This window comes from Lactuca virosa, chromosome 3, assembly GCF_052849685.1.
Source record: "Lactuca virosa cultivar CGN04683 chromosome 3, Lactuca_virosa_CGN04683_v6, whole genome shotgun sequence".
In the NCBI taxonomy this organism is placed as follows: domain Eukaryota; kingdom Viridiplantae; phylum Streptophyta; class Magnoliopsida; order Asterales; family Asteraceae; genus Lactuca; species Lactuca virosa.
This window is the reverse complement of record NC_136428.1, coordinates 318602992-318616801: the sequence shown is the minus strand read 5'-3', so window position 1 is coordinate 318616801 and position 13810 is coordinate 318602992.

Sequence of the window (13810 nt, the reverse complement as noted above, 5' to 3'; positions counted from 1 at the left end):
CTATACAGCGCACCTATCCTGTCTCTGCCCGAAGGGACATAAGACTTCGTTGTCTACTGTGATGCATCCAATCAGGGCCTAGGTTGTGTACTCATGAAAAGGGGAAAAGTCATTACTTATGCCTCAAGACAATTGAAAGTTCACAAAGTCAACTACACGACGCATGACCTAGAATTGGGAGCAGTAGTCTTCGCATTGAAAATATGGCGACATTATCTTTACGGAACTAAGTGCACTATCTTCACTGACCATAAAAGTCTACACCACATCCTCGACCAGAAGGAGCTGAACATGAGACAACGGCGATGGGTTGAACTACTCAACGACTACGAGTGTGAAATCCGCTACCATCCCGGCAAGGCCAATGTGGTGGCAGATGCCCTCAGCCGGAAAGAGTACTCAGGTCGTAGAGTGAAGGCACTGACCATGACTATCCATTCCAATTTATCCGCGCAAATAAAAGAGGCTCAGTTGGAAGCCTTAAGACCAGAGAACATGCCGGGTGAAGCCTTGAGAGGAATGGAAAAGAATCTAGAGGTCAAGGGAGACAGAGTCTATTACTTTATGAACCGGATCTGGATCCCAAAGTTTGGTGGTTACCGTGAGCTTGTAATGAACGAAGCTCACAAGACCAGATACTCCGTTCACCCAGGTTCGGACAAGATGTACCTCAATCTCAAAAGACTGTACTGGTGGCCAAACATGAAAGCAGAGATCGCTACCTTCGTGGGCAAGTGCCTGACGTGTGCCAAGGTAAAGGTCGAATATATGAACCCCTCCGGTCTACTCCAACAACCAGAGATACCATAATGGAAGTGGGAGAGGATTACTATGGATTTCATTACCAAATTGCCCAAATCTCCGAGTGGGTACGACACAATTTGTGTAATTGTCGACCGACTAACCAAATCCGCTCAGTTCCTTCCTATCAAAGAAAGCTTCAAAATGGAGAGACTCACGCGAATCTACATCCAAGAGGTAGTCCGACTGCACGGTGTACCTATGTCCATTATTTCTGATCGGGATAGCAGGTTCACCTCGAGGTTCTGGCAATCTCTGCAGAAGGCTCTTGGAACTAAGCTGGATATGAGCACAGCTTACCATCCCCAAACAGATGGACATAGTGAGAGGACCATACAAACCTTGGAAGACATGTTGAGAGCCTGCGTCATCGATTTCGGCGCATCATGGGACACTCATCTTCCTTTGGTTGAATTTTCTTACAACAACAGCTACCATACCAGCATCAAGGTTGCGCCTTTCGAAGCCCTCTATGGCCGCAAGTGCAGATCCCCTCTATGCTGGGCTGAGGTGGGCGACACGCAGCTGGTCAAGGGACAAGTCCCTGACAACACTCTCACTGGTCCAGAGATCATCCGCGAAACCACCGAAAAGATCGTACAAATCCGAGAACAACTTAAGGCCTCCCGAGATAGACAAAAGAGCTACGCCGATAAACGACGAAAACCCTTGGAATTCCAGGTAGGAGACCGTGTCCTGTTGAAAGTCTCACCCTGGAAAGGCATGATACGCTTCGAAAAGCATGGAAAGCTGAATCCAAGATACATAGGACCCTTCCAGATCCTCGCTAGGATCGGTCCCGTAGCCTACAAACTCCGATTACCTCATGAACTTAGCAATATCCATCCTGTCTTCCACATTTCTAATCTTAAAAAGTGCCTTTCCGATGAGACCCTTGTGATCCCTCTTGATGAGATCGAGGTCAACGAAAATCTGAACTTTGTGGAAGAACCAATCGAAATCATGGATCGAGAAATCAAACGAATGAAACAAAGCCGCATCCCAATAGTGAAGGTTCACTGGAATGCCAAGCGGGAACCCGAATTCACTTGGGAGCGCGAAGACTCGATGAAACAGAAATATCCGCATCTCTTTCCAAATCCATGATTTGTAGCTTGATTCTAAATTTCGGGACGAAATTTCCCTTAACGGGGGGATGATGTGACAACCCAAAATTTATTCCGTCACTATAACCCATTCTGTTAATAAAATTTATTTTATTATTAAAGACTTCCGTTAACTTTTAAGTTAAATAATTCATTTAGAATTATTTTTATTATTTTTATAATTTCTTAAAAAAACGGGACGTAATAATATCCTGTGAAACGCCCGTGATAATCTTTTGGAAACATCTAAGTTACGACTAAGTCGGGTGACGGTCACTTAATCGGGTAAAATATTGAACTCCGTTTAATGTCGGGATTGGGTGTGTCCCCACCTGGCCACTAACTCAAGACCTATGAAAAGGTTGAGTGGCCATCATTTGAACCTTTTCCACCTTAGAACTTTCTCTCTCTACACTCTCTCTCTAAAAATCGGATTTTAGCTCAAGGATCACCCCATTCAAGCTCCAAAATCGTAAGTAATCTATCCTAGCTTGTTGTTTAACTGAATATGCATGAAAATCCATGGATTAAACCATCAAAAACTTGTGTTTACGGTTTGGGAACATCTCCCAAAACCGTAAACTCCCATAAGGGGGTTTTGAAGCACCAAAACCCTTTCAAACCTCTTCTAGTGTTTAGCTATGGCTTAGAAACTTGCATGCATGAACTTAGAACACCAAGAGCATGTCTTTTGGGAGGAAAGGTGAGTTTACGGTCCATGAACATTCATGAACCATAAACACCCAAAAATGGGGTTTTGATGCCCCATATCCTCTCCAATGCTTGCCTAATGACCTAGAAACTTGCTTGAATGATCTTAGAACCCTAAATCATGGCTTGAGAAGTGTAAACATGAGTTTACGGTTTAGGAAGGCCTCCCAAAACCGTAAACACCTTCCAAGGGTGTTTAAGTGCCCTTAACACCTTCCAATGCTTGTATAAGCGACTAGAACCTTGCATGCATAGCCTATAATCACCAAAACACAAGAGGAATGCACAAGGATGGGTTTACGGCCGTAAACCCATGTGTTTACGACCGTAAACACCTCATGGAGTGGTCCAAGGACCGTAAACTCCAAAAAGTACCCCTTTCAAGCTCTAGTCACTTCCATAGCCCTTGATTCGACCCTATCATGACTCTATGAGTGAGATAAGACCTTGAATCATCCCATGACACCCCTATCGTGAGTTCACGACCATAAACTCATGGGGGATATGGTCTTTGGACTGTAAACACCCCTAAGGGCTTACACTTGAAGAGTAAACTCCATATCAAGGCCCTACACTCGTTAGATGCAACTCGTATCACTCCTAACACTTGAAATAAAGTGTTTTCACGCATCGAAGTGTATTATCTTACTTGATTAGTGGTTCAAGTCTAATTAGATACAATTATGTATCTCCTCATGTTACATAGGATCCTCGCGCTTGTTCATGTTACATACCCCCTACCCTTTTTCCGAGTTTTTCATGTTTTCAGGGGGGGAATACAAGTAAACCATAAAGGTTTTCGTAACTTAAAAACTGAAGTAATTATACGATTTCTGACAAACCTTAGATACTGTATCCCTTTTGTAATATGCGGAGCATAAGGGACGTTTTCTAAATATAATTACATAGTTTTCAGAACAACGTGGAAATTTGTCAAACCATTCAAATTATTATGGGAATAATTTGGGATCTTTATTACTTGTTTTACGGATTCAGATTTCATGCAAAGTCAATATATATAAACTATGTCTGATTTAGTTTATCCATGTTAAACCTAGAGTATCATGCTAAATAATTACCTTATATTTAATTATTTATACTCTACTTTGTTCCAAACGATTTCGAAATTTGACAGCGACCAGTTATTCCGTGAATTAGTTAAAACTAGCTTGTGAGGCTTGTCTTCGTTATGCCCTTCGGGGTACCAGTAAATCCTCTCCGGAAATATAACCAGAGTCTCCTGGAGGAAGAATGTGAAATTTGTGGATAGATCTATTCGGGACTGACAATCCCACACCTAAACTGCTAGCTACAGTTAGGCGGGCACGCCTGGGGTGACAAATTTTGGATATCGTACAACGCCTGAAGAACGTCAAGGAGGTCACGGGTCAAATTAGTATGGTTATACGATTCATAAAACGTATTGAATTAAGTAACTCTATTCACGGATTCTTTTCCTTCAGCTATAGTTTTATGTATTAAGACTACCTACTTTCGTACTGGAAGGTATTCCAGGGATCTTAACCAATAGTTTCTCTAAGCTTATTGACGATTAGTCAAAGTTTTTCTCATTCTATGGAAATCGACTTACATGTTAGAAAATATGGGATTTTCTGGGAAAACATGCGTATGTATTTCATACCTCAGTAACAATGGTTTTCGATATGACAACAATCTTTATTAAAGGAAATGAATTATTTATCACAAGATTAAATAACCGGTTTTTCCTTACAAAACATGCTTATGAACTCACCAGCTTTATGCTGATATTTTAAAACTGCTTGTATTCTCAGGTTCTCGTTAAGACAGGTATCTCGTTACTTTTGAAGAAGACGGAGCATATAGAAGTCTCGTCTTTACTTTTGGTCGTACTGATGTATTTATAAAACATGTATTGCCTTGCTTTCAAACGAATGTAACTTTTCCTATGTAAAACGAGCGTCAACTATAAAAATAGTTGGTGAGTACTCACAAATAAACAAAATAATATTGGTTCCATGAATTGAAATCAAAGTTTTGATAAAAGTTTCCAATAATAAAAGTATATTGTTAAAATGAGTAAATAAGTTTGTAAAAAAAAAACAGAGTTCTTTGTCATTATGAGAGATAAAGTATGTTGCCCAAATAAGATGCAACATTCATATTCTCATGGAAGATAAAGTTCGTTACTCAAACGAGTAAACAAGTTTCATTGCTTAAAATGAGCAATCAATTTCGTTGCTACAATGAGCAAACAATTTCATTGCTAAAACATGTATATAAGTTTTCAGTAATAAAAGTTCGTTGTTGTAATGAGAAACAAAGTTCATTGCTATAATTAATAACAAGTTTATTGCTATAACGAGAAACGAGTTTGTATGTGTATGAGCAAACAATGAGTCTCAACCAAACCTATGACTGAAGCCCTATCAAGATCTATGCTTATCGTTCCATAGATGAATATGGTATCATGCACTCCAGCAATAGGGCGAGTGAGGAGTTGTCAATTCCTAATAGCGCTATCCACAATGACCATTGGCTCAAAGAGTTAATGGTTAGAGATAAGGGAAGGGCCTTAATACGATAAGTTCTCATGTTCCGTGTTGCATAGACATACATAGAGAGACATAGCAATAAAATAGCAATCATGTTTGATACAAATCAATTTAAATACAACATTCAAATAATAGTTTTTCGGGACATGCTTTTCCACCCCAAAACATAAAAAAACTGAAAATAGGGGAGTGCGTGAATACTCACAATATGCATTGAGATGATGCAAATGGTGCCTTGACTACGCTCCACACGTACCACTATCGATTCCTACAATAATGGTATTCGCTAGTGAGTCTCTAATCGAAATCTAACACTAGTATACTTACCACTACAATAGAATTATGCCAATAATGTGTTAAAATTTAATATTGATAAGTTATAAACATTTTTCTGTGAAAATTAAATTTCAATGAATCAATTGTTATATAACAATTTAAGCGTAATTTCTCACTATTAAAATGTTAATATTTAACATTTTAAGAGGCGTTCTAATGGTTAAATATTCAAAAACTAAATCAATTTAGTTCTAAAATTTCCCAAACTTTTCATTTCAGTTTTAATTAAAGTCAAATACCTCAAGATAAATTTTCTTGAATTTTTGAGTTGTCTAACTATTTTTCACCATTTTAGTTTCTTGAATAACCATAAAATCATGAAAAATACTAAACAGTTAATAAAAATAACCAAACTTCAGATTTTGGTTCTAAATGTACTAAACGACTTCTATATAAATTTTCATGGATTATGATTATGTATAACCATTTTTCATATATTTAATTCTCTAAATGGATACAAATTCATGTAAAATAGAAATCAGTTTCCAAAATTACCCAAACTTTTTGTATTACTGATATTAAATATTATTAAGCTGGGAAAAATATAAAAATTGATTTCTAAACTGTTTAACCAAATTTTATGATTTTTGAGCATTTATTCTAATAAAAATTGAAATAAATAGGAAAAAGTTTCCAAAATTGTCCAAAATTTTTGTAACACTTTTATTATACATGTAGAAGCTGTAAAAAATATAAAAGATATTTTTCAATTAGTCTTTCTATTTTTCTTTGTTTTATCCTCTTAAATAATCTTTAATTGGAGAATAATTATTAAACAATTAAAGTAAATTACCAAAATTTTTGTAAAGTTCATTTACACTGTAAATAATCTGGGAAAAATCCCAAAGGTGGTTTTTATATACTGGAATCCGATTTTGTGTATTTAAGTGTATTTAATCTTAGAAAATAGGAGAAAACTAGTATACAGAAGAGAAAAATCATCAAAAATTTTATGTAGCCTCCTAATGTACTACAAGGTGTTCTGGTACATTTTCATAATTTTTGGATGAGTAAAACTATTTTTCCTGTTTTTAGTCCATTATAAATACAAAAATCGGAGAAAAATAGGAATACATTATAAAAAATTATGAAAATATTTTTCTAAGTCTTCCACAGAGCGTATAATCAGCGAAAATTATTATATACCCTTTTCAAATTATCTAAAGCAGTTTTATGATTTATTGGGGCTAAACAAAAAGAAAATTCAAAACCATATTAAACAGTAACAAAAAACGATGAAATTTAATGTGGGGTCATTATGTAGCATAGGGGTCGTCCACGAATTTACCTAGGATTTATAGACCTCAGAAAGTATTTTATATGATTTATTGCCCTATTTTATTTCAATAATTATAATAATTCGAGAAAAATGAATTATTTTCTGAAAATTTGTTGAACATCTCATTTTGTTGATGGGAATCTGGGAAAAATCGGATTTGGTCAGAAAAGGAGTTTTAGATATTTATTTGGAAATAAATCCTTCATGAACATATTTGAAAGCTTTTAACAACATACTTTGATGGTCTAGCAGCTAAGCTTGAAGATCATCACATGCATGTTTGTTTGAAGACCATTCATGAGTTTGAAATGTTCAAAAATCGTTTTTGAAAGAAAACTTAGAGTGCATGTGGTGATTTTCCACCAAAACTTGTAGAAAAGTGCATCTTCATGATCTTGACTTAGGTTTAGGTCCTTGGATTTCACCATTTACAACATGCATGTTGTTTTTTGGTGAAATCCTACCACCATCATCATCAAAACTAAAGTGAATGAACATGCACACATATTTTCTAAGAGAAATGTGTAGAAAAAGAAGGAAATGCAAGAAAAACCTTGAAAACATGGAGGGAAATGAAAGGAAATCCTGTTCTACCTTAATGAACACCACTAGATGATGAAGATTTTGAGTTTGAGGTGTGTTCTTGGACTTATTCTCTGGAAAATTTCATGGGTATAGATAAATGAAGAGAGAAATGGAGTGGTGGTGATGAAGAGTGTGAGAGAGAATGAGGGGTAGAGAGAGAGAAGATGGAGTGGTGGTGATGAAGAGTGTGAGAGAAAACGAGCGTCAACTATAAAATAGTTGGTGAGTTCACAAGTTAACAATAATATTGGTTTCTTGAATCGAAATCAAAATTTTGATATAAGTTTCCATAGATAAAAATATATTGCTAAAATAAGTAAATAAGTTTGTGTAAACAAAGTTCGTTGTCATCATGAGAAATAAAGTATGTTGCCCAAAAGAGATGCAACGTTCATATCCTCATGGGAAATAAAGTTTGTTACTAAAATGAGTAAAGAAGTTTCATTGCTACAAGGAGCAAACAAGTTTGTTACTATAAGAAGCAACCAATTTTGTTGCTAAAACAAGTAAATAAGTATTTAGTAACAAATGTTCGTTGTTATAATGAGATACAGAGTTTATTGCTATAATAAGTAACGAGTTTGTATGTGTATGAGAGAACAATGAGTTCTCAACCAAGCCTATGACTGAAACCCTATCAAGATATATGCTTATCGTTCCATAGATTATATGGTATCATGCACTCCAGCAATCGGGCGAGTGAGGAGTTGTCAATTCCTAATAGCGCTATCCACAATGACCATTGGCTTAAAGAGTTAATGGTTAGAGAAAAGTGTAAGGGAAGGGCCTTAAGACGATAAGTTCTCATGTTCCATGTTGCATAGACATACATAGAGAGATATAGCAATAAAATAGCAATCATGTTTGAAACAAATCAATTTAAATGCAACGAACAAATAATAGTTTTTCGGGACATGCTTTTCCACCCCAAAACATAAAAACTGAAAATAGGGGAGTGCGTGAATACTGACGATATCCCTTGAGCTAAGTTCCACTTGTACCACTATCGATTCCTATAACAATGGTATTCGCTAGTGAGTCTCTAATCGAAATCTAACACTAGTATACTTACTACTACATTAGAATTAAGCCAATATTGTGTCAAAATTTAATATTGATAAGTTACAAAACTTTTTTTTTCTGTGAAAATTAAATTTTAATGAATCAATTGTTATATAACAATTTAAGTGGAAAATTCCCATTATTGAAATGTTAATATTTAACATTTTAAGAGGTGTTTCAATGATTAAATATTCAAAAACTAAATCAATTAAGTTCTAAAATTTCCCAAACTTTGCATTTCAGTTTTAATTGAAGTCAAAGACCTCAAGATAAATTTTCTTGAATTTTTGATTTGTCTAACTATTTTTCTCCATTTTAAATTCTTGAATAACCATAAAATCATGAAAAATACTAAACAGTTAATAAAAATTACCAAACTTCAGATTTTGGTTCTAACTACATTAAAAGACTTCCAGATAAATTTTCATCGATTATAAATATGCATAACCATTTTTTTTATATTTAATTCTCTAAATTGATAAATATTCATGAAAAATAGCAATGAGTTAAGAAAATTCTCCAAACTTTTTAGAATACTGCCATTACACATATTTAAGTTGGGAAAAATATAAAAATGAGTTTCTAAATTGTTTAACCCAATTTTATGATTTTTATGCATTTATTCTAATAAAAATGGGGATAAATAGAAAACAGTTTCCAAAATTACCCAAACTTTTTATAATACTGTTATTAAACATTCTTCAGTTGGGAAAAATATAAGAATGGATTTATAAACTGTTTAACCTAATTTTATGATTTTTGTGCATTTATTCTAATAAAAATGGATTTAAGTGTATTTAATCTTAGGAAAATAGAAGAAAAATAGCATACAGAAGAGAAAAGTTATCAAAATTTTTATGTAGCATCCTAACATATTATAAGGTGTTCTGGTAAATTTTCATGAATTTTGGATGAGTAAAACTATTTTTCCTGTTTTTAGTCCATTATAAACACAAAAACAAATCATGAAAAATAGATATACATTTAGAAAAATTCCCAAAATATTTTCCTGAGTCTTCCACATAGGGTAGAAGCTGCGAAAATTATTAGATACCCTTTTTATATTCCCTAATATGGTTTTATGATTTATTAGAGATAAACAAAAAGAAAATTCAAAATCATATTAAACAGTAACAAAAGTCATTGAAACTTCATGGGAGATGTTTATTAAATTAAAGGATCATCTAAGAATTTTTTTTTTTAGAATTTATTTACTAGTGTAAGTATTTTATATGATTTAACACTCTATTTTCTTATTATTTTCATGTAAAAATAAAGAAAATATATATTGAGCTGAAAATTTCCAGAATGCATCTTCATACAATTTAATAACAATGAAAAATTGTTTTCTTATTTTTGATCTCGAAAAACATGCCTAAAGGCTCAATAAATTATAGAGAAAACTTGGTTCTTGTGATTTTGGTAAAGATTATTGATGTTATTTTCAGAATTTTTGCAACATGTTCCAAAGACTTTTGAATCAAGATCTTTTTGTACCTCTTAATACAAGATGTTAAGAGTTCAAAATAATTTTTGAGTAATTTTTAGTGATGAATAAGTCCTTTGAACATGCAACACAAAACAAATGTTCAGAAGGAAAGTTCTGTTTGAGCAACAGTTTTGTAAAAATTGTTAAAAATCGAAATATTAGAGTTTTCCAGTGAGGTCAGTTGGGTTTGAAAGCTAACTCAACATATTATATTTCAAAAAACGAATCACGAATTTTGGTTGAGAAATGAGTGAGATATGGTAGTTTAAAGTCAGGTAAAGAAATCTGGCAGATTGCACGCATGATGATTGGTTAGAAAAGTGAGTTTTCATCATGTCCTTGAGTAAATCTTTTGAAATGTTTTAAATATATCATGATAAACTCATATTTTAGTCATGTTTCCAGATATCAAAAGATTAAAACTTATCAAAATGTATATATGCACTTATGAACAAATTTTTGTTTCTAAAAAACTCTTAACTTGAGTTTGATGTTTTAATCCATAAAATCGATTTTTGCACTAAGATCATGAACATGCAACCTTGTTTATCATACATGCATGGTGTTAAAACACCTCCATGATGTTCTAAAAACCATTTTAACAAAAAAGAAAACAAGTTTGAAGAAGATGAAGAAGTAGAAAGTGTAAGAAAAATAGCAAAACTTGAAAAGAAAAGTGAAGTAGAAATCGATTTTACCTTCAAGAACACCACAAGATGATGAAGATTTCGAGTTTGAGGAGTGTCCTTGGGTTTGTTTTCTGGAAAATTTCGTGGTTCTTAGAGGGAGGAAGAGAGAATGGAGTGGTGTTTGGAGAAAAAAAATTAAAGAGAAGGTAGAGAGAGTTTTCTAGAGAGAGAAAGAAGAGAGATGTGTGTGTGTGTTGGAGAATGAGAGTGTGAGAGAGAGATATGGGGAGAGAGGGATCCGAATTTTTGAGTTTAATACCCATTTCTCATTCATTTTCTTTTATAAAATTTAAGTTCTTTAATAAAATATCTCAATTTTTATATAAAATGTGCACTGAAATCAAGTTTTTATTCATAAAACCTTAATTTTTGATTTATAAATTAAGGGTAAATGTTAATGAGTTAAATTTTATTTTCCTTGAATGCATTTTTACAATTTTAATTATTATAAGATCATATTAGGAGGTTTATAACTATTTATATAGAATTTTTAAGGTTAAATTTCATAAATTTAGGTTTTTAGGGCATTTAGGGTTTTTGAGAGTTTGTAAATCTTTGGATATCAAAATCAATAGTATCTTTGAGACTTAAATTTATCTTATGGTATTATAACTCTTTTATAGTTATAATAATGTTTGTAACTTATTTTATCGGCTTATTGGTATTTCTATGTAGTGGTTTCGACATTCAAGCGAAATTGAGGAAATCAAATATACAAGTCCTAGTTTTCAACTTTGACTTAAGTTTCTATGAGACTATGACCTAATTTCTACTACTAGGTCAAGTGCAAGATGGGTGTATATGATTAATGAAATGGTGTTCGAGTCAAAGAGTGACCCGAATATGGATAGCCTCTACAGTTAAGTAGTTGTAGAATTCACATATCAATGTGAAATCTAAGTGCATTATCCATTGTTTCTAATTGTTTCCAAGTTCCTTGTAGGTTATAACTTAGCTTCTAGTTACTAAGTCTAGTATGTGTCGTGCCTATACGTGCAACTAAGTTAATCAAATCTAGAACCGACTCGAATTTTGACGGTTGTCACATTCGATGCCATCATCACTGACTTATGCCTCCTCAACCTATCTGGAGTAGGTCTTTAGCCGAGAAGTCATATATGATTTACAGGATAGAAAGTCCGTATAAGAAGATCGCCCGGGAGCGGGTTTTGCCACTAAATGCTAAATCGAATACTGTCTTCGAAGATAAATAACTAGGCTTTTTCGATTCACCAATCGCGGAAGCTGAATTAAGAAGATAGGCCGCTGAAGGGTCTGTCTCCCGATCGGATGATGTCCGTCTGAAGCTCAAGATACCCGAGTTGGTGTTCGTAGATAGCACCTGACAGAGTTTAGTCAACTATCACGGATGAAAAAGTTAGCGAGCACAGGAAAGAGAGAACAGCTAGTCAAATTACAACCTTCTTAAACTGCTGAGTCAACCATAAAAGTGGATCTGGCATCAAGCCTATCCCTTTAACCTTTTTCCAGGATCAAGTACTACTTATAGAAATAGAAAGCACCAAAGGTAAGGCGGGCTAAGTTAGGGAATCAGTTGCTTCAACTAAATAATCAGTCAAAACGAACCCTGAAACTAAATCCGCAACAGAGCGAGTAGCCAGGTGTGAATGTTATGGATCTAGCTCTTCACGAGCAGCAGAGCTAAACAAGCAAGCAACAAGGCTTCAGTCGGGTGTTTATCCTGATGAAATAGAATATATATATATATATATATATATATATATATATATATATATATATATATATATATATATATATATATATATATATATACAGGCTCGCTACTACTACTCGAACTACCCGACACAGAACCACACTTGCGTAGGAAAGAAAACAAAGTATGTCCTCTCCTTAGCTCTTAGGCTAGCTCGAGGGGAACTGCTGGCAAAGAATCCATGCTGGGAACAATCTCTCTCCGCTTGAATGTTCTAGCTTCCCTTGCGTTAACCCGACATTAAAAGGCTCGTCACTTAGACTCTTCATCTTAGCTTGTAGCTGTTCGATTGTCCTCTGATTCTGCTCGGATCTTGTCCTGTGATGAAAAGGAACTGAGCTTCTGACAATGCCGATAGGAAATGAGATGATTACTAGTTGGAACTTCTATCCCGATTTGGTCTTTGGTCCGCTTTGTTGGGGTTTCTCCTTAGCGACCTACCAATATTAGCTTGGTACTTTTGCATGATCGATACAAGCATCTGGTAGAGTTCTAGAGGAAAACCTATCTGAAAAAGTAAAGTGCAGTTGATTTCGATTTTTCCTTCTTGTTTGGCAGGAGCAACTCCCTGCATAGAGGTTTGTTATGGGCATCGAGTGTGAAAAGTGTTGGATGGGACCGATAGCATGAGAGCATGATCCCCAAGCTTCTGATACGAATGAATAAGAGACTGAAGCATAATTTTATTACCAATTACACTAGTAGTAGAAGACTGAAGCTCTTGAGCTAACGAGTTAGCGCAACAACTTACTGTCTTGTTTTCTTCGCTGCTTATTTTTTTTACAAAATATTAAACGAAAGCGGTTGCTAATGCTTGTAGCTTGCTTCTGTCCTTTGTCAATTTTGGACTGAAGCTGTTCTGACTGCCGTATCTTTTTTGAACCGAATACCTTCCTCAGGAATTTGGGACGCAAATGGTTTGTGTTCTAAAGAAGCGGAGACAAGCGAGAAATGGGGGTGTTTGAATGTTTGATGTCTAGAACCTCTCCCATGAATGTCAAATTTTACAATTCCTTCAAGGGACTAGCTATTGGTTTCGGAAACTCGCTTCCGAGACCGGGAGCTTTGAACCATGGATGACGAAAGTAATGAGTCATCCGTACATTTGCTTCAAGCATGTCAATAGAATTATGCAAAGAATCTATCTTAGCATTGAGACGTTTATTATTAGAGATTAAGACATTTCTTTTAGAATAAGTGATTTCACATTTGTCTTTCAAAATGATACATTCATCTTTTGACATAACAAGCTCTCATTCTAAAGACTCTATTTATAACTTCTTATCTTCGAAACGTAACCTAAGACGATTCAACTCAATTTCCTTCTTCTCACTGGCTTCTATGACTGACTCATATTCTTTGTAAATGATGTTCATATCTGATTGGATTTGAGTTAAATATGGTTCACAGATAGATAAATCAAAATTGTTATCAGTAATCATAGATTTTACCTGCTGAATGATGCTTTGACCAAGTGGATCGT